This window comes from Bos indicus, chromosome 18, assembly GCF_029378745.1.
Source record: "Bos indicus isolate NIAB-ARS_2022 breed Sahiwal x Tharparkar chromosome 18, NIAB-ARS_B.indTharparkar_mat_pri_1.0, whole genome shotgun sequence".
NCBI lineage: Eukaryota > Metazoa > Chordata > Mammalia > Artiodactyla > Bovidae > Bos > Bos indicus.
Window position 1 is genome coordinate 63,973,605 of NC_091777.1, and position 18,612 is coordinate 63,992,216.

General features: G+C 53.1%; 1 protein-coding gene and 1 pseudogene across 1 annotated transcript in view; both read left to right on the forward strand.

The window, feature by feature from the left end:
* Window positions 1-18,612, forward strand: part of LOC109572041 (leukocyte immunoglobulin-like receptor subfamily B member 5) — a gene marked incomplete in the record, with an annotated part of 242,862 nt that overhangs the window by 217,704 nt on the left and 6,546 nt on the right.
* Window positions 1,610-6,290, forward strand: LOC139177265 (leukocyte immunoglobulin-like receptor subfamily A member 6; annotated as a pseudogene).

The following is an 18,612-nucleotide window of genomic DNA, read 5'->3' on the forward strand; positions in this document are numbered from 1 at the left end:
ACTGTTTCAAATTGTATAATTCAGCGTGAAATAATTTTTAAATTTAACCTGCAGTTTCTCAGTTTACTATGAAAGGTCAAGATACAGATATTACTTCCATTTACTTTTACAAATATGTAGTTAATTAACCTATTGTTGACGTCGCTGCGCCACACAGGCTCTCCGTTGCAGGGTGTGGGGTCTTTAGCTCAAGTGTGTCGTGTGTGGATCCCTGGCCGCTGATCCCGCCCAGGCCCCTAAGTATGAGCACCGAGTCTCAGTCAGGAGCCCAGCAGGGCGGCCCTCAGGTGTCACGTGCACATGCATGAGTCCCAGCCCTTCACAGGTCGGTTCTCATCAGTAAAGGAGGCTCCGTTATTTGCTTCCTCAGCCATTGCTGTCTGTCGGGAGCGTCTTCCCGTCTGACACTTACAACAGATACCACACTGGCCCTCAGCACAGGCCCGCCTCTCCTGAATCTCCCTGTCTGCATTCTGTGCTGCACTCTGGACCATTTCCTCAATGCTATGCTCCGACTTCATACGTGGTCGCTTAGCTGCCTTCTTGGCTGCATGACTTTTTAACGTGTTGAATCTACTGTATTGTTCACGTCGAAAATTTTCACCTCTTTTCAGTGACCACCTGTTCGACAAAATAATCCACATGCTTGCCTCCCTTTATTTTTCTGTGACCATGGTTCCCTCTGTGTGTCCACATGGGTGGAAACCTTACTCTGACCCCGAGATGATCCCTGCTGCCAGGGCGACACCGCCGATCTCTCATGCTTTGCTGTGGTTCCCCTCCATTTGGGGAACTTTCTTTCTGCCCTTGTCTGTGGCTACATGTTGAGAAACACTCTCCAAGCACGTCTCAGTGTTAGAAGGAGAGGAGGCTCTGGGTGGGCACCACACTCACCCCCTTCGGTGCAGTCTCAGCCCGCAGCCCTTCACGTCCACCCTCTCCTGCTGTCACCTTGTCTGGAAATTGACCATGATGACAGCAGCAAGAGCCTGCAGCCCCTCTGAGGGCTGGGGTCGGGACAACAGGCAGAGAAGGAACCTCAGGCGCAGAGAAAGGGCACCACCGCCCCAGGTACATGAGAAGCAGGCACACATTTACAGGAGCATCTGTTTTCCAACAGAGTGAGAGCTCTGACCCCAATCAATACTCCCTAAAGCTTGCAGGTGACGACAAGACTGGGAGGACACTGTGCCCAAGGACCCCGGGGCCCTGAGGAGGCAGGAAGCACCCAGGGGCTTGTTCCCAGGAAGGCGGGCTGGACGGTGATGCGATACAGAGAGACGCCCTGAAGGGGGCTGTCATGGGGGAAACCCACACCCCGGGGCAGTGGAGGAGTCAGTTTCCTTCCTTATTCCCTGAAGCCTCCTCTGGGCTCTTGGCCACATGGACTCCACTGAGCCCAGGGACACTCTGATCGTTTGTCCCTCATAAAGAGCAGACTTGTGGACACAGAGGGGAAGGAGAGGGTGGGACAAATGGAGAGAGTAGCATGGAAACGCGCACACCAGCACGTGTAAAACAGACCACGCGGGAATGTGCCCTGTGACTCAGTGAGCTCACACAGGGCTCTGTACAACCCAGAGGGGAGGGAGGTTCTAGAGGGAGGGCATGTGACACACACGGCCGATCCATGCTGATGTATGGCAGAACCAGCACCATATTGTAAAGTAATGATCCTCCAAATTAAAAAACAGTGTGTCTCTGGGTATCTGAGCCCTGTGGGCAGCAAGAGACAGCATCCTCCCCAAAGCATCTCCAGCGCCTGCAGACCCCGTCCACGGAGAGAACCCCCGGGGACCTGCTGATGGGCGGGCAGAGGAGGAAGCAGACCCCGAGGGGAGGCTCTCAGAGGGAAGGACATGCCCTGCTTGACCACACCTGAAACGGATGTCTCAGGAACACACTGGGACTGTCACAGGAACAATGCCTGGCTTTCAAGAAGAGGCTGTTCCCCTTCCTGTGGGGACACTGATGTGACAGCCGCGTGACAGGAAGCCCCAGTCCCGGAGAGGACACACCCTGTGGTCTGTCTGTCCGGAGGACACCCAGGTCTCTTCCATCCTCACAGCCTGGACTGCAAGGAAGAGACGCCATGGCCCCCGCGTTCCCTGCCCTGCTCTGCCTTGGTGAGATGGGAGGGGCAAGGGGAGCCCTGGTCTGGAGGGACCTCCAGCCAGCCTGCTCCATCAGGGGACCCCAGGGCCCAGGAGACTCCCGGGGTGGAGAGGCGCTGCTCAGGGCTGAGGGCACACCTCTCACAGGGCGCTCTCTTCCAGGGCTGAGTGTGGGCCTGAGGAACCAGGTGCAGGCCGGTGAGTCTGTCCCAGGGCCCAGCTCCCTCCTCTCATGGGGACAAGGTCACCCCCAGGCCGTGGGCATGGGGAGGGCAGCTCGGGGCTCACGGAGGGGGAGTCTGGGAGGGCTGGGCTGAGAGCCGGCACCTGGGGGAGATGCCTGGTGAGCCCGCCTCTGATTTCCTTCCAGGGACCCTCCCCAAACCCACCATCTGGGCTGAGCCAGGCTCTGTGGTCTCCTGGGGGAGCCCCGTGATCATCTGGTGTCAGGGTCCCCCGGGGGCCCAGGAGTTCCATCTGGATAAAGAGGGAAACTCAGTTTTCTGGGACAGAAACCCCCAGGTCCCGGGGACAAGGCCAGGTTCTCCATCCAATACATGAGAGAGGACCACGCAGGGAGCTATCAGTGCTACTACAGCACCCCCACTGGCTGGTCAGAGCGCAGTGACCCCCTGGAGCTGGTGGTGACAGGTGAGGGACTCTCGGGGGCCTCGGGCTCTGCCCTCGGGAGGGCATCTGCTCTCAGGGGCTGTCCCTCTCACAGCCCAGCCCTGGGGAGGGGAGGGGAGGAGAGGGTGGGGGCCCCACGGAACCAGCTGCCTCCTTCTCTCCTAGCACCCTACGGCAAACCCAGCCTCTCAGCCCTGCCGAGCCCTGTAGTGATGTCGGGAGGGAATGTGACCCTCCAGTGTGGCTCCCGTCGGGGATTTAACAGATTCCTTCTAACCAAGGAAGGAGAAGACGAGTCCTCTCGGGCCCTGGATGGACAGCGAATGCTCTACGGGCAGACCCAGGCCCTGTTCCCCGTGGGCCCCGTGACTCCCGGGCACAGGTGGACATTCAGATGCTATGGCTTTTACAGGGACACCCCCCGGGTGTGGTCAGCACCCAGCGACCCCCTGGAGCTCCTGGTCCCAGGTGAGGAATCCCATCCTGACCCCATACATTTGTGCAGACAAGACAACGTACTGGGGTCTCTGCTCCCAGGGGAGCCCCTGTGAGAGGCTGGGGAGAAGAGCATGGGGCTCACAGGACAGACACACAGACTGAGACGCGGCGAGGCCTGGGGCCGGGCCGGGAGAGGGGGTCCACGGGGGAAGTGGTCCTTACAACCCAGCGTGTGTCTCTCCCCAGGGCTGTCTGGGAAGCCCTCCCTCCTGACCCCGCAGGGCCCTGTCGTCACCTCTGGACAGAACATGACCCTTCAGTGTCGCTCTGACGTCGGCTACACCAGATTCGCTCTGTCCAAGGAGGGGGGACAGGACCTCCCCCAGCGCCCTGCCCAGAGACCACAGCGGGGGCTCTATCAGGCCGACTTCCCCCTGGGCCCTGTGGGCACCTTCCACAGTGGCCGGTACAGATGCTACGGTGGACACGGCCTCTCCTCCGAGTGGTCGGCCCCCAGTGAGACCCTGGAGCTGCTGGTGGCAGGTGAGGAGCCAGCGGGTCAGTTGGAGACGAGACTCTGCACAGGCCCCACCGGGGAGCCCCAGGGGTGAGGCTGGGACCAGGGGGAGGGGTCCCAGGGAGGGACAGAGAGACAGGGGTTGGGGAGGGGAGAGACTGAGAAACAGAGACAGCGCTGAGGGGCCAGAGAGGCCCGCGGAGTCTCGCTCAGAACCAGGCCTGGCACCCGCACCCCCTTCCTCTCTGCAGGACGGCTCAGAGACAGACCCTCCCTCTCGGTGCGGCCGGGCCCCTCCGTCGCCCCGGGGGAGACCGTGACCCTGCTGTGTCAGTCAGGAGAGAGGACGGACACCTTCCTTCTGTCCAAGGAGGGGGCAGCCCATCGCCCCCTGCATCTGCGCTCCAAGGACCAAGCCGGGTGGTACCAGGCCGAGTTCTCCTTGAGCCCTGTGACCTCAGCCCACGGGGGCACCTACAGGTGCTACGGCTCACTCAGCACAGACCCCTACCTGCTGTCACAGCCCAGTGAGCCCCTGGCGCTCGTGGTCTCAGGTGAGGCAAGGTCTGTCCGTCTCACTCAGCAGCTCGGGGCTCTGCCCTGGGAGCACCAGGCGGTGGTGGAGGAGGGGGCGCTGAGGGAGGGCCCCCTGAGGGAGGGGCCTCAGAGCTCGCGCCCCGTCCCTTCCTCCCACACTGGGGTCTCGGAGGGGCAGGTGGGCAGTGGGAGGGTCTCGGGGAGGCCACAGGGCTGTGCAGGGCAGAGGTTGGTGAGGTGGGGTCCCCGGGTCAGCCAGTCGTAAGCCTTCCTGGGCTCATTCCCAGGACCCAGTCTCCCAGCCACAGACCCAGATCCGAACCTGGGGAGTCTCGGGGCTCTCTGCTTAGGGGAGACAGCCCACCCCAGGGCATTTTAACATTCTCTAGGAGGACAAGGCCCCTCAGATCGTCAAGGGGAGGCGGGGAGTCAGGCAGAGATGGCGCCAGAGCCACAGGCTGCAGGGGCCTGAGGCTGCTGGATGGGGTTCAGTCTGTGGAGAAGCAGGTCGGCCCCCACCACATCCTGCCCCCGGAGGCTACAGGGATCACCTCCTCCCTCGGGCAGAGTCCAGCTGGCAGACACAGAGGGCTGAGCGAGCGTCTGTAGGGGGAGGTGGATCCGTGGGAGCCACGGTTGGGTCCCACCCCGGGACCCCACAGACCACTGATCAGGGGCGGGGTCCCACCCCAGGACCCTGCAAACACCACTCAGGGGCGGGCCCCACCCCGGGACCCCACAGACCACTGCTCAGGGGAGGGCCCCACCTCACCCTGTGCTGTCGGAGCTCCTTCAGCTCAGGGTCCTGACAGGAACGTCTGAGACAGTAAGATAGAGAGACCCCAGGAGTCTCCTGAGGAGGACACGGCCCACCCACAGCCTCCCTTCACGACACTCGGGCTTGGCTGATACCCTCCCCCAGCACCGCTGTCAGACCCGCGAGTGTGAACAAGGACGGCGTCCCTGTCGGGTTGGGCTCGGGGCCGCGTCTTTTCACAGGAGGTGGGTGCCCTGGGCACACACAGTGGGTAACGGGGCCGGCGCTGACCTGTGTGCCCTCACCCCAGACTACACGGTACAGAATCTCACCCGGATGGGCCTCGCGGCTTTGGTCCTGCTGCTCCTCGGGATCCTTTTCTGCCAGGCTCGGCACGACCACGGAGGAGCCCGAGACGCAGCCGGAGCTGAGCAACGGGACCCAACACAGCCCAGAGCGCAGGAGCCTGGGACGCGAGCTTCTGGTGTAAGAGCTTCTGGATGAGACTCTGACCCCGGGGGAGAGATGAGCCGCAGGGTGGGAGGAGGCCCAGGCGGGTCGGCCTCTGCTCACAGGGCCCCCTCCCTCCTGGGGAGGATGACCCGGCTCCCGGCTGCTCTCACCCCTGGCCCGAGGCGCATCCCACATGGCAGGGGTGGGTCCTCACCCTGCATGCCCCCAGGCTCTGTCCACTCGCATGGAGGACGTGAGCCTCATTGTTCATGCCCGCCGTCTCTGGTGTGCGCAATGACCTCCATCTCTTCTCAGAAACAGAATGCTGTTAAAGTAACTGAATAAATGGGTTAAATGGGGCCCTGTTTGGAACAGTTGGATCCTAAACTCTTCCCTGAGCCCCCTCTGGACCCTGCATGCCCCTCCTCCTTGTCCGAGGACACCCGCTGTAGTCTCTCCAGAAACACTGTCAGTGTGAAGGGACACCCTGGCGTTTGAAGTGACCGTCAGGGCTACACTGGTAAATGAGCTCAGGAATATATCGTTTTGTAAAGAGCCCCAACATGGGGTTTCCCTGGTGGTGAAGAATCTGCCAGCCAATGCAAGAGACACGGGTTCAATCCGTGATCCTGAACACCCCACACGCCAGGGAGCAACTGAGTCCATGAGCCGCAGTGACAGAGGCCGGCACGTCCTGGAGCCCGCGCACTGCCAGAGAGGCCAGTGCTGCAGAAGCCCAGACACCAAAGCGAGGGAACAGCCCTGCTCACATAACCAGACACACCCCCGCAGCAACACAGACCTGGCACAGACAAAATCATCAGGCAATAAATGCTTAAAGGGCCCAGTGTGAACTGTGTGTCTCTTTGGGGCCAACGCACACTGTGGCCAACCTCAAGGAGCCTGGGTGAACGCGTTGAAGGCCGGGTGGGAAGGAAGGAGCAGGTGGACTTTCCTACAGGCCGAGTCTGGTGCAGCCAGCCCCCACTGATGGCCCCATGGGCACAGATGTGTCCTTCTCATTACAATCACATAGGATCATCTCCACCTCAGTTTTATGCCCCAGGGACCCTGAAATGAGATGCCCACCTCCTAGTTCATCTGTAAGAGAGGGAAAGAGAAAACCATGGAGGAGACAAGGCTGACTCTGACGAATCCCAGCACATCACGGGCAGGGGTACTCATCACCGAGGTCAATCTGGAGAGTCGACAGCAACTCTCAGTTAAAGGGCAGAGACACAGCGCTGGCCCACAGTTGTATAACCCAGAGGAAGATCCGTGCACAGCCACACGTGTACAAGGAGAAAAAGGACACGTGGGTTGTTCACAGTAGAAAAAGTTACAGAAATCACTTTCACCAAAATGAATGGTTTGGTGTGTATATATGCGACAGAATTTTATACAAAAAATGCACAAAGCTGGACTGCTACTACAGAAACACAAGTCAGTTTTCAAGCATGACGGTGAATAAGTGAAACACGACCGTAGGAGTCCAGTGCATCACATCAAATTCAAAAGGGAACAACGTGGGACTCAAATACATAAAATAAGAAATGAGACGGGAGGAACAAGAGCAGCTACCGGGTTTCCCTGGTGGCTTGGCGGATAAGAATCCAGCCGCCAACGCAGGGGACGCGGGTTCCATCCCTGCTGCGAGAAGATCCCGCTCAGGCTGCAAATGCTGAGCCCGCGGGCCCAAAGCCGTGCCCTGCGACAAGACACGTCACCAAAGCGAGGAGCCCAGGCACCGCAGAGAAGGGAAAACCCTCCTGTGCTCAGCTAAATGGGAGGAAAGGCCCTGGGCAGCGAGGAAGACCCAGCACCATCCTCTGTCGCTCAGGCGTGTCTGACTCTTTGAGACACCATAGACAGTAGTAGCCCACCAGGCTCCTCTTGGCAGCGAGGAAGACCCAGCACCATCCTCTGTCCCTCAGGCGTGTCTGACTCTGTGCGACCACATGGACTGAGGCCACCAGGCTCCTGTGTCCATGAGATTCTCTAGGTGAGATACTGGAGTGTGTTGCATTGCCCTCCTCCAGGGGATCTTCCCCACCAAGGGATCAAACTCAGGTTTCCCAAGTAGCAGGCAGATTCTTTACCATCTGAGCCACCAGGGAAGTCCAGCACAGCCAAAACTAATAAATTTTTAAAAAATGATACCTCAGAGATACAAAAGTTTATAAGAGAGTACTAAGAACCACTGTGTGCTCAGCCATCCGACAGCAAACCTGGAAGACATGCACGAGTCTCTAGAGACACACAGCCCACCAGAACGGAGGCAAGAAGACCCAGACAGCCTGAACAGACCGGCCAATGGAAGCGACACAGAATCTGTAATAACACCAATTGAAACTCCATGCAAACCAGAGGCCAGAACTGGATGGCTTCACGGAGGACTTCTACCAAACTGACAAAGAGGAACTTATATGACCCTCTTCACACTCTCCCAGGAGACTGAAGAGGACGAAACACTCCCAAAGTCCTTCTATGAGCCACCGTCATGCCGATACCTAAACCAGACAAAGACACAACCAAAAAAGAAGTTACAGAACAGAGCGCTTTATGAACATACATGCAGAATGCGCAACAAAATATTAGCTAACCGAATTCAACAACACACAAAAAGAATCACACGCCATGATCGACTTGGATTCATACCAGAGTCACAAGGATAATTCAACATGTGCAAATCGATCAATGTAAGTCACCACATCAACAAGAGAAAAGACAAAACAACATGCTTGTCTTAATAGGTTCAGAGGAAGCACTGATAAAATGCAACATCCATTCATCATAAAAGGTCTCGCCAAAGTGAGTACAGAGGGAAGACATCTCAACGTAATAAAACCGATTTATGACAAGCACACAGTCAACACAGTCCTCAAAGGTAACAAGCGGAAAGCCTTTCTAGAGCTCTGGGACAAGGTAAGGACGCCCACTCTCACCATTTGTGTTCAACACACCACTGGAAGTCCTAGTCATAGCAATCAGGCAAGAAAAAAAAAAAGGATTCAACTTGGGGCAGGAAGGAGGCAAAACTGTCCCTGTATGCAGATGACGTGATACTGCATTTACAAAACCCTGAAGACTGCACACACAAACTGCAGAACCGAGGGAGGGGGCTCCCTGGTCTGGGGAGTGGGCAGGTGGGTTGTCTGGGTCTGCAGTCTCTTCGTGTGTGTGTGTGTGTGTGTGTGTGTGTGTCTGTGTGCCCGCGCTTGTGCTCAGTCATGTCCAACTCTTTGTGACTCCACAGACAGTAGCCTGCCAAGCTCGTCTGGGCATGGATTCTCCAGGTAAGAATACTGAGGTGGGCTGCCATGTCCTTCTCCAGGGGATCTTCCCCACCCAGGGATCGAACTCGAGTCTCTGCACCTCCTGCGCTGGCAGGCAGATTCTTTCCCCCTGAGCCGCCTGGGGAGCCTGAATGCAGCCTACCATCACTCCGTTTCTCTCATTCAAAAACGGTGCCCGATACCTGCTTACTCTTCTCGGTTTTCCCTGTGTATGTGGACTATCAGGGCTTCCCAGGGGGCACTAGTGGTGAAGAGCCCACCTGCCAGTGCAGGAGACGTAAGAGACTTGGGTTCAGTCCCCGGGTGGGGAAGATCCCCTGGAGGAGGGCATGGCCACCTCCTCCCGTATTCCTGCCTGGAGAATCCCATGCACAGAGGAGCGAAGCAGGCTACAGGCCGTGGGGTCTCAAAGACTCGGATTCGGCTGTAGTGACTGGGCATGCACACTAGTTAACTATCGTTTCTGTTTTCCATTTCTGGCCTCACTGTGACACATTTCAAAAGTTTTAATCAGTGCTTTAAGCAAGATGGCAGATTGGGAAGTCCCAGCCCTCATCTCACAGCAGAAACACTGATAAACAGGGATTATTTGGGCCTAATGACCTTTATGCAAACTGCAGAATCCAGCTAGTGAGCTGCAACACCTCGAATGAGCAGAAAACCGAGAAGAACCACTTCAAAAGGATAAATGGAGGAGGTTCTGTTTCCCTGTCTCCCCTCCCACAAGCTGGCGCAGCTCAGCACTGAGAGGACCACCCTTGGGTCCAGGGCCCCTCCTCCCCAGGAGAACACTGGGTGCAGCCACACTACCACACCACCTCCCCAGGCTCCAGGCCACTGCCTCAGAGACTACCTCGCTGCTCAGCTCACGAGAGCACCAGGCAGCAGACACACGTGGGGCCACAAAGCAGGAAGAGAAGGGACAGGGCTCTGTGTGGCTGGCTCAGCCTCGGGGGTTAGAGGAGCATGGGGTCCTCAGACTTCTCCCTCAGGGCAGGGGCACAACGGGGCGGGGGCAGAGCATCATCTCCCCGGACGGGAGGGCAGGGGAGCGTCATGTCACAGAGCACGTATCAGAGGCTCCAGAATCTCTAACTGGGCTGGGGGCAAAATCCCACCATAAGTCCGAACGGAGGCGGCTGCTTCTCCCAGCAGAAAGACACCAAAGCAGAGCCACAAGAAACAGCGAGAACCAGGAGCCGTGACTCTGCCCAGGGCAGCAGAGAAACCCCAAGAACCGGGAACCGTGACTCTGCCCGGGGCACCAGAGAAACACCAAGAACCGGGAACCGTGGCTCTGCCCAAGGCAGCAGAGAAACTGCAGGAAAATGGGAGATACACGAGCTCCCTTATTATGGAAAATAATTGTCCCGAAGCAGCTCAGTGAACTGATCTTCCACAAGGTGCCCAGAGCACAGAAGGGGAAAGGACAGTCCCTTCAATAAACGATGCTGGAAGAGCCAGATGACAGCAGGCAGGAGGGTGAAGCTGGACCCTCAGCTCACACTATACGTGAAATCATCTCAAAACGCAGCAGAGACTTAAACACAGGGCCTGAAACCATGAAAGAACAAGACGAAGACACAGGGGGAACGTCGTGACATGGGTGTGGACAAGGTTTCTTTGGATATGACACCAAAAGCACAGGCAGCAAAGACAGAACCAGACCACGGGGAGTCCGGTAAACAAAACCCACACAACAAAGGAAACAGTCCCAGGAAAGGCAATGGGTGCAACGGGAGAAGATGTGTGCAAACCACACATCTGATAAGGAGCTACTTCTCAAATATACAAGGAGCTCACACAACTCAACCCAAAGTAACACCAACCCGGTTTTTAAATGGGCACAGGACCTGAACAGGTATCTCTCAAAAGACGACGTCCAAATGACCAAACAGACATGGAAAGGTGCTCAGCATCCACCAGTCCTCAGGGGAGCACACGCCAGAGCCAGTGAGATGTCACTGCACGTGTTACACACACTCGACTGCCAGGAAAAAGACAGGTGCTGCCAAAATGCGGAGGGAAGAGAACCTTGTGCAGGGTGGTTGGGAAGGCATCGGTGCAGCCATTGTGGAAAACAGTGTGGAGTTTCCTTAAGAAACTAAAAGCAGAACTACCACATGACCCAGCAACTCCACTCCAGGGTATGTATCCAAAGAAGAAGCCGGGACCTCACAGACGTATGTGCACTCCTGTGTTCTGCAGTGTTGTTCCCAGTAGCAGGATGCGGCCACAACCTGGATGTCTGTCGATAGATAAATGCACAAGAAAATGCCAGACATACACATACACACACAATGGAGTCTCACTCAGCCTTTAAAAAAAGTGAATCCCTCCTTTTGAGACAAGATGGGTGAAGCTGGAGGACATTATGCCGAGTAAAGTAAGCCAGACACAGACAGGCAAATTCAGCAGGAGCTCACTGACCTGTGGAATCTAAAACAGACTCGGAGAAACGGAGGAGAATGTAGTCCCCACACGCTGGGAAGGGGATAATGGGGAGGTGCTGGTCATGGGGGACAAAGTTTCAGGGACGCTTAAGTTCTGACGAGTAAGTTGATGAGTAAGTTCTGGAGACCTGATGTGCAGCGATGTGACTAGAGCCGACCGTACTCTACTGTAGACTCAATCCTGCTCAGAGGGTAGCCTGGAAGTGTCCTCACCAGACCCACAGACCAAGGTGAACTACAGGAGCTGATGGACACGCTAATTATAATTGGCATGACTGCGGTACTTATTTCACAGCGTAGACAGAAGTCAGAACATCAAGCTGTGCATGTGGAACAGATACAATTTTTGTTGATTCAGTTCAGTTCAGTCCAGTCACTCAGTTGTGTCTGACTCTCTGCGACCCATGGATCGCAGCACGCCAGTCCTCCCTGTCCATCAGCACTCCCGGAGTTTACCCAAACTCAGGTCCATTGAGTGCATGATGCCATCCAACCATCTCATCCTCTGTCGTCCCCTTCTCCTCCTGCACTCAATCTTTCCCAGCATCAGGATCTTTTCAAATGAGTCAGCTCTTCACATCAGGTGGCCAAACTATTGGAGTTTCAGTTTCAGCATCAGTCCTTCCAATGAACACTCAGGACTGATCTCCTTTAGGATGGACTGGTTGGATCATCTTCCAGTAAAGGGGACTCTCAAGAGTCTTCTCCAACACCACAGTTCAAAAGCACTAATTCTTTGGTGCTCAGCTTTCTTTATAGGCCAACTCTCACATCCATACATGACTACTGGAAAAACTATAGCCTTGACTAGATGAACCTTTATTAGCAAAGTAATGTCTCTGCTTTTTAATATGCTGTCTAGGTTGGTCATAGCTTTCCTTCCAAGGAGAAAGTGTCTTAATTTCATGGCTGCAATCACCATCTGCAGTGATTTTGGAGCCCCAGAAAAATAAAGCCTGACACTGTTTCCACTGTTTCCCCATCTATTTCCCATGAAGGGATGGGACCAGATGCCATGATCTTCGTTTTCTGAAATTTGAGCTTTAAGCCAACTTTTTCATTCTCCTCTTTCACTTTCATCAAGAGTCTCTTTAGTTCTTCTTTGGTTTCTGCCATAAGGGTGGTGTCATCTGCATATCTGGGGTTATTGATATTTCTCCCAGCAATCTTGATTCCAGCTTGTGCTTTCTCCAGTCCAGCATTTCTCATGATGTACTCTGCATATAAGTTAAATAAGCAGGGTGACAATATACAGTCCTGACATACTCCTTTTCCTATTTGGAACCAGTCTGTTGTTCCATGTCCAGTTCGAACTGTTGCTTCCTGACCTGCATACAGATTTGTCAAAAGGCAGGTCAGGTGGTCTGGTATTCCCATCTCTTTGAGAATTGTCCACAGTTTATTGTGATTCACACAGTCAAAGGCTTTGGCATAGTCAATAAAACAGAAATAGATGTTTTCTGAAACTTTCTTTCTTTTTCAATGATTCAGTGGATGTTAGCAATTTGACCTCTGGTTCCTCTGCCTTTTCTAAAACCAGCTTGAACATCTGGAAGTTCATGGTTCACGTATTGCTGAAGCTTGGTTTGGAGAATTTGGAGCATTACTTTACTAGTGTGTGAGATGAGGGCACTTGTGCGGTAGTTTCAGCATTCTTTGACATTGCCTTTCTTTGGGATTGGAATGAAAACTGACCTTTTCCAGTCCTGTGGCCACTGCTGAGTTTTCCAAATTTGCTGGCATACTGAGTGCAGCACTTTCACAGCATCATCTTTCAGAATTTGAAAAGGCTCGACTGGAATTCCATCACCTCCACTAGCTTTGTTCATAGTGATGCTTCCTAAGGCCCACTTGACTTCACATTCCAGGATGTGTGGCTCTAGGTGAGTGATCACACCATCGTGATTATCTGGGTCATGAAGATCTGTTTTGTACAATTCTTCTGTGTATTCTTGCCATCTCTTAATATCTTATGCTTCTATTAGGTCCATATCATTTCTGTCCTTTATTGTGCCCATCTTTGCACGAAGTGTTACCTTGGTATCTCTGATTTTCTTGAGGAGATCTCTAGTCTTTCCCATTCTGTTCTTTTCCTCTGTTTGCATTGATTGCCGGGGAAGGCTTTTTTAGCTCTCCTTGCTATTCTTTGGAACTCTGCATTCAGATGGGAATATCTTTCCTTTTCTCCTTTGCTTTTCGCTTCTCTTCTTTTCACAGCTATTTGTAAGGCCTCCTCAGACAGCCATTTTGCTTTTTTGCATTTCTTTTCCATGGGGATTGTCTTGATCCCTGTCTCCTGTACAAAGTCATGAACCTCCGTCCATAGTTTATCAGGCACTCTATCTATCAGATCTAGTCCCTTAAATCTATTTCTCACTTCCACTGTATAATCATAAGGGATTTGATTTAGGTCATACCTGAATGGTCTAGTGGTTTTCCCTAATTTCTTCAATTTCAGTCTAAATTTGGCAATAAGGAGTTCATGATCTGAGCCACAGTCAGCTCCACGTCTTGTTTTTGCTGACTGTATAGAGCTTCTCCATCTTTGGCTGTGAAGAATATAATCAATCTGATTACGGTGTTGACAATCTGGTGATGTCCATGTGTAGAGTCTTCTCTTGTGTTGTTGGAAGAGGGTGTTTGCTATGACCAGTGCATTCTCTTGGAAAAACTGTATTAGCCTTTGCCCTGCTTCATTCTGTACTCCAAGGCCAAATTTGCCTGTTACTCCAGGAGCTTCCTGACTTCCTACATTTGCATTCCAGTCCCCTATGATGAAAAGGACATATTTTGGGGGATGTTAGTTCTAAAAGGTCTTATGGGTCTTCGTAGAATCGTTCAGCTTCTTCAGCATTGCTGGTTGGGGCATAGACTTGGATTACTGTTATATGGAATGGTTTGCATTGGAAACGAACAGAGATCATTCTGTCATTTTTGAGATTGCATCCAAGTACTGCATTTCGGACTCTCTTGTTGACCATGATGGCTACTCCATTTCTTCTGAGGGATTCCTGCCCACAGTAGTCGATATAATGGTCATCTGAGTTAAATTCACCCATTCCAGTCCATCTTAGTTCGCTGATTCCTAGAATGTCGACGTTCACTCTTGCCATCTTCAGTTTGACCACTTCCAATTTGCCTTGATTCATAGACCTGACATTCCAGGTTCCTATGCAATATTGCTCTTTACAGCATCAATTTTGTCAATTATACCTCAGTAAAGCTGAAAAGGTTTTCTTTCATTTAATTACACCAGGCACGTTGGGAGTTATTCCATTGCTGATTTTAGGCACTTGCTCTCGTGCTTAAAATACGTATTTACATTTTTATTTCTGAACACGTATGCATTCTTCTCCTCCTTTAGAAAAGACAAAGTTCTAATGGTGCTTCACCTGAAGTCTGGGTACTCATATACACGTGTGTGGGCCTGCGCACGGCTCTCTCCATGCACACGTGTGGGTGTGTTTATGCGTGCAAATGTGTGTCTGTGTACTTTTCCAGAGCTCATTTTCAGCCTTGCGTTCCTCTCTGTTGCATCTCACTGTCTCTCTGCCATCTCTTAGTATTCCTTTCCATGTGAAAACAGTCAGTATCTAAGAACTTGCTCCTCTGGAAATGCCTTCTCTCACAGTCATTCTTTTTATCAAGTTGCTTGAGAACACTTCCTATTTGGAATCCAGCGTGTCACTGAAGTGCTAGGAGAGGAAAACGCTTGTCAATGTTAAGGGCCCCATGTCCCCAGAGCCCACCTCCTCTCTCAGGACCTGGCAAGTTGAGGCTGAGGCACGGCTCACAGCGGGAGGCGATGCCCAACCTCCTGGAAGCTGGGATGTGCTCTGCATGAAGCTCCCACTTCTGCCCCTTGCAAGTACTCCGATTCAGGGGGAAGTCTTCCTGGTTAATTCCCTGACGGCATGGCTCCAGTATCCCATAGCGCCCCCTTTGGTAGGGGGCAGTCTGCTCCCAGTGGGCTGGTCATTCTCTTGATAATATGCATTTTCTACAGGAAGTAGTTTCAGAACATTTTTAGGGCCTCAGTCCAGTCCGCCTTGATATTTTTTTTTCAGTTGAAATTTACTTAAAAGAGAATTAACTGTTTCAAATTGTATAATTCAGTGCGAAATACTTGTTAAATTTAACCTTCAGTTTCTCAGTTTACTATGAAAGGTCAAAATATGGATGTTACTTTTTTTACCATGTAGTAAATTAACCTATTTGTTGACGTCGCTGCGGCACACAGGCTCTCTGTTGCAGGGTGTGGAGTCTTTAGCTCATGTGTGCCGTGTCTGGATCCCTGGTTGGTGATCCCGCTGGGGCCCCTAAGTAAGGAGCGCCGAGTCTCAGTCAGGGGCCAGCAGGGCGGCCCTCGGGTGTCACGTGCACAAGCATGAGTCCCAGCCCTTCGCAGGTCGGTCTCATCAGTAAAGGAGGCTCCGTTATTTGCTTCCTCAGCCGTTGCTGTCTGTCGTGAGCGTCTTCCCGTCTGACACTTACGACAGATACCACACTGGCCCTCAGCACAGGCCCGCCTCTCCTGAATCTCCCTGTCTGCTCTCTGTTGCTGAGGACCAGCCCCAGCTGATCCAGGGTATTCGAAGGAGAGACGGCCTAGGCGACTATTTATATGCTAATTAGAGATATAAAGAATAATAGAATGAGGATAGCTCAGTAGGAAAATTCAGTGGAGAAAAGAAGCTGAGTAGCTTGGTTTACGCGGGAGACCAATAGAACTTCAAGACAAGAAGTTTGCACCACTTACGTAGGCCGCAGGCGCCCTCTCGAATAGCGGAAGGTGCCTCACCCTAGACACCTTCTCGAGTGGGTCTTAGAAGCCCAGGCATAATTAGTAAGCGTGGTGGGTTCCGCAATCCAGATGGAGACTCAGCTGGAAGTTAAAGGGAAGAATGACATGGGGAGACCAAGCGTTGGTGAACAAGGCCCGTAGCTTTATTTTCAACAGGGGTTTTCATACCCTAAGTTACACATACAGGATAATAGGGGATGCAAAGTCAGCAGTCTTTGATTCTTATCAAAAACCAAGGTTTCTTTCCTGCAAATTTATCGTATACAAATGGTTTAGGTGATTTACATCATCTTCTGGGCAGAAGGCCTACTAACATTTTATGACTCTTGACAAGGACTTATCAACAAAGACTTATTTTCTCTAAGAGTAATTATTTTAAGGTTTGGCGCCATCTTCCAAAGATAAAATTGCATTCCTATAGGGCGGATGTGTAATGGGCTTACAACAAAGAAAATAATTTATTACCTTAAGGGTCTAAAGTTACTAACACCAAGGCCACTACTTATTTTTTCTACATACCAACTATATTAATTAATACACATTCAAGGATACAATTCAGGGGATGTGAAAACTTGGCAACAAGCATTGACTCATCAATGAAATCCTTTACTAGTTTATTCTGACAGTTTCTAACTCTCTGAGAGGCTCTAAGCTATTTGAATATCTTAAGCTTCCCGTGCCTCTGGAGGCTAGGAGACTGTAAACAATCGTATGCATAGCTGCAGGAGTCCGGGTAAACTTGTCAGGCGAGTTAGAGAGCCATCTGAGGGGTTTGGATTTAAACACTCCTAATTGCCCAGGAACTTTATTAATTGGAGCTGTAAGTTAACTCTTTGACAGAGAGAGAGAGATGGTGGTAGGGGACAGCCCCCAGTAAAGTCAGAGGTGAGAGCACAAAGCAATAAAGTAGGCAGACTATGGTTTTTGGGGGGGAAAATGCTCGAGAATATCTGGGCGGACTCCTGAGGCTCGTTCCCGCCTTTGCGTATGCCGAGCCTCCTTCCTCATGACCTTTGTCACGAGTGGAATGCCTCACCGGCTCCCGGCACTCTGTGCTGCACTCTGGACCATTTCCTCAATGCTGTGCTCCGACTTCATACGTGGCCGCTCAGCTGCCTTCTTGGCTGCATCACTTAACGTGTTGAATCAACTGGATTGTTCACATTGAAAATTTTCACCTCTTTTCAGTGACCACCTGTTCTTCTACAAAATAATCCACATGCTTTCCCCCCTTTATTTTTCTGTGACCATGATTCCCTCTGTGTGTCCACACGTGTGGAAACCTTCCTCCGACCCCGAGACGATCCCCGCCGCCGGGGCCACACCGCCTACCTCTCCTGCTTTGCTGTGTTTCCCCTCCATTTGGGCAACTTTCTTTCTGCCCTTGTCTGTGGCTACGTGTTTCTAAAACACTCTCCAGAGTACGTCTCAGCGTTAGGAGCAGAGGAGGCTCTGGGTGGGCACCACACTCACCCCCTTCCATGCAGTCTCAGCCCGCAGCCCTTCACGTCCACCCTCTCCTGCCATCACCTCGTCTGGAAATTGACCATGACGATGGCAGCAAGAGCCCGCAGTCCCACTGAAGGCTGGGGTCGGGACAACAGGTAGAGGAGGAACCTCAGGTGCAGAGAAAGGGCAGCACCGTCCCAGGTACATGAGCAGCAGGCACACGTTTACAGGAGCATCTGTTCTCCAACAGAGTGAGAGCTCTGACCCCAATCAATACCCCCTAAAGCTTGCAGGTGACGACAAGACTGGGAGGACACTGTGCCCAAGGACCCCGGGGCCCTGAGGAGGCAGGAAGCACCCAGGGGCTTGTTCCCAGGAAGGCGGGCTGGACGGTGATGCGATACAGAGAGACGCCCCGAAGGGGGCTGCCATGGGGGAAACCCACACCCCGGGGCAGTGGAGGAGTCAATTTCCTTCCTTATTCCCTGAAGCCTCCTCTGGGCTCTCGGCCACATGGACTCCACTGAGCCCAGGGACACTCTGATCATTTGTCCCTCATAAAGAGCAGACTTGTGGACACAGAGGGGAAGGAGAGGGTGGGATGAATGGAGAGAGTAACATGGAAACACACACACCAGCATGTGTAAAACAGACCGCCAGGGGAATGTGCCATATGACTCAGGGAGCTCACACAGGGCTCTGTACAACCTAGAGGGGAGGAATGGGGAGGGAGGGCATGTGACACATATGGCCGATCCATGCTGACGTATGGCAGAAACCAGCACCATATTGTAAAGTAACGATCCTCCAATTAAAAAAAAATATGCCTCTGGGGATTTGAGCCCTTTGGGCAGCAAGAGACGGCATCCTCCCCAAAGCACTCCAGTGCCTGTTCACCCCGTCCACAGTGCGGACCCCCGGGGACCTGCTGATGGGTGGGCAGAGGAGGAAGCAGACCCTGAGGGGAGGTTCTCAGAGGGAAGGACATGCCCTGCTTGCCCACACCTCAAACGGGTGTCTCAAGAACACCCTGGGACTGTCAGAGGAAAAACGCCAGGCTTTCAAGAAGAGGCTGTTCCCCTTCCTGTGGGGACACTGATGTGACAGCCGCGTGACAGGAAGCCCCAGCCCCAGAGAGGACACACCCCGTGGTCTGTCTGTCCG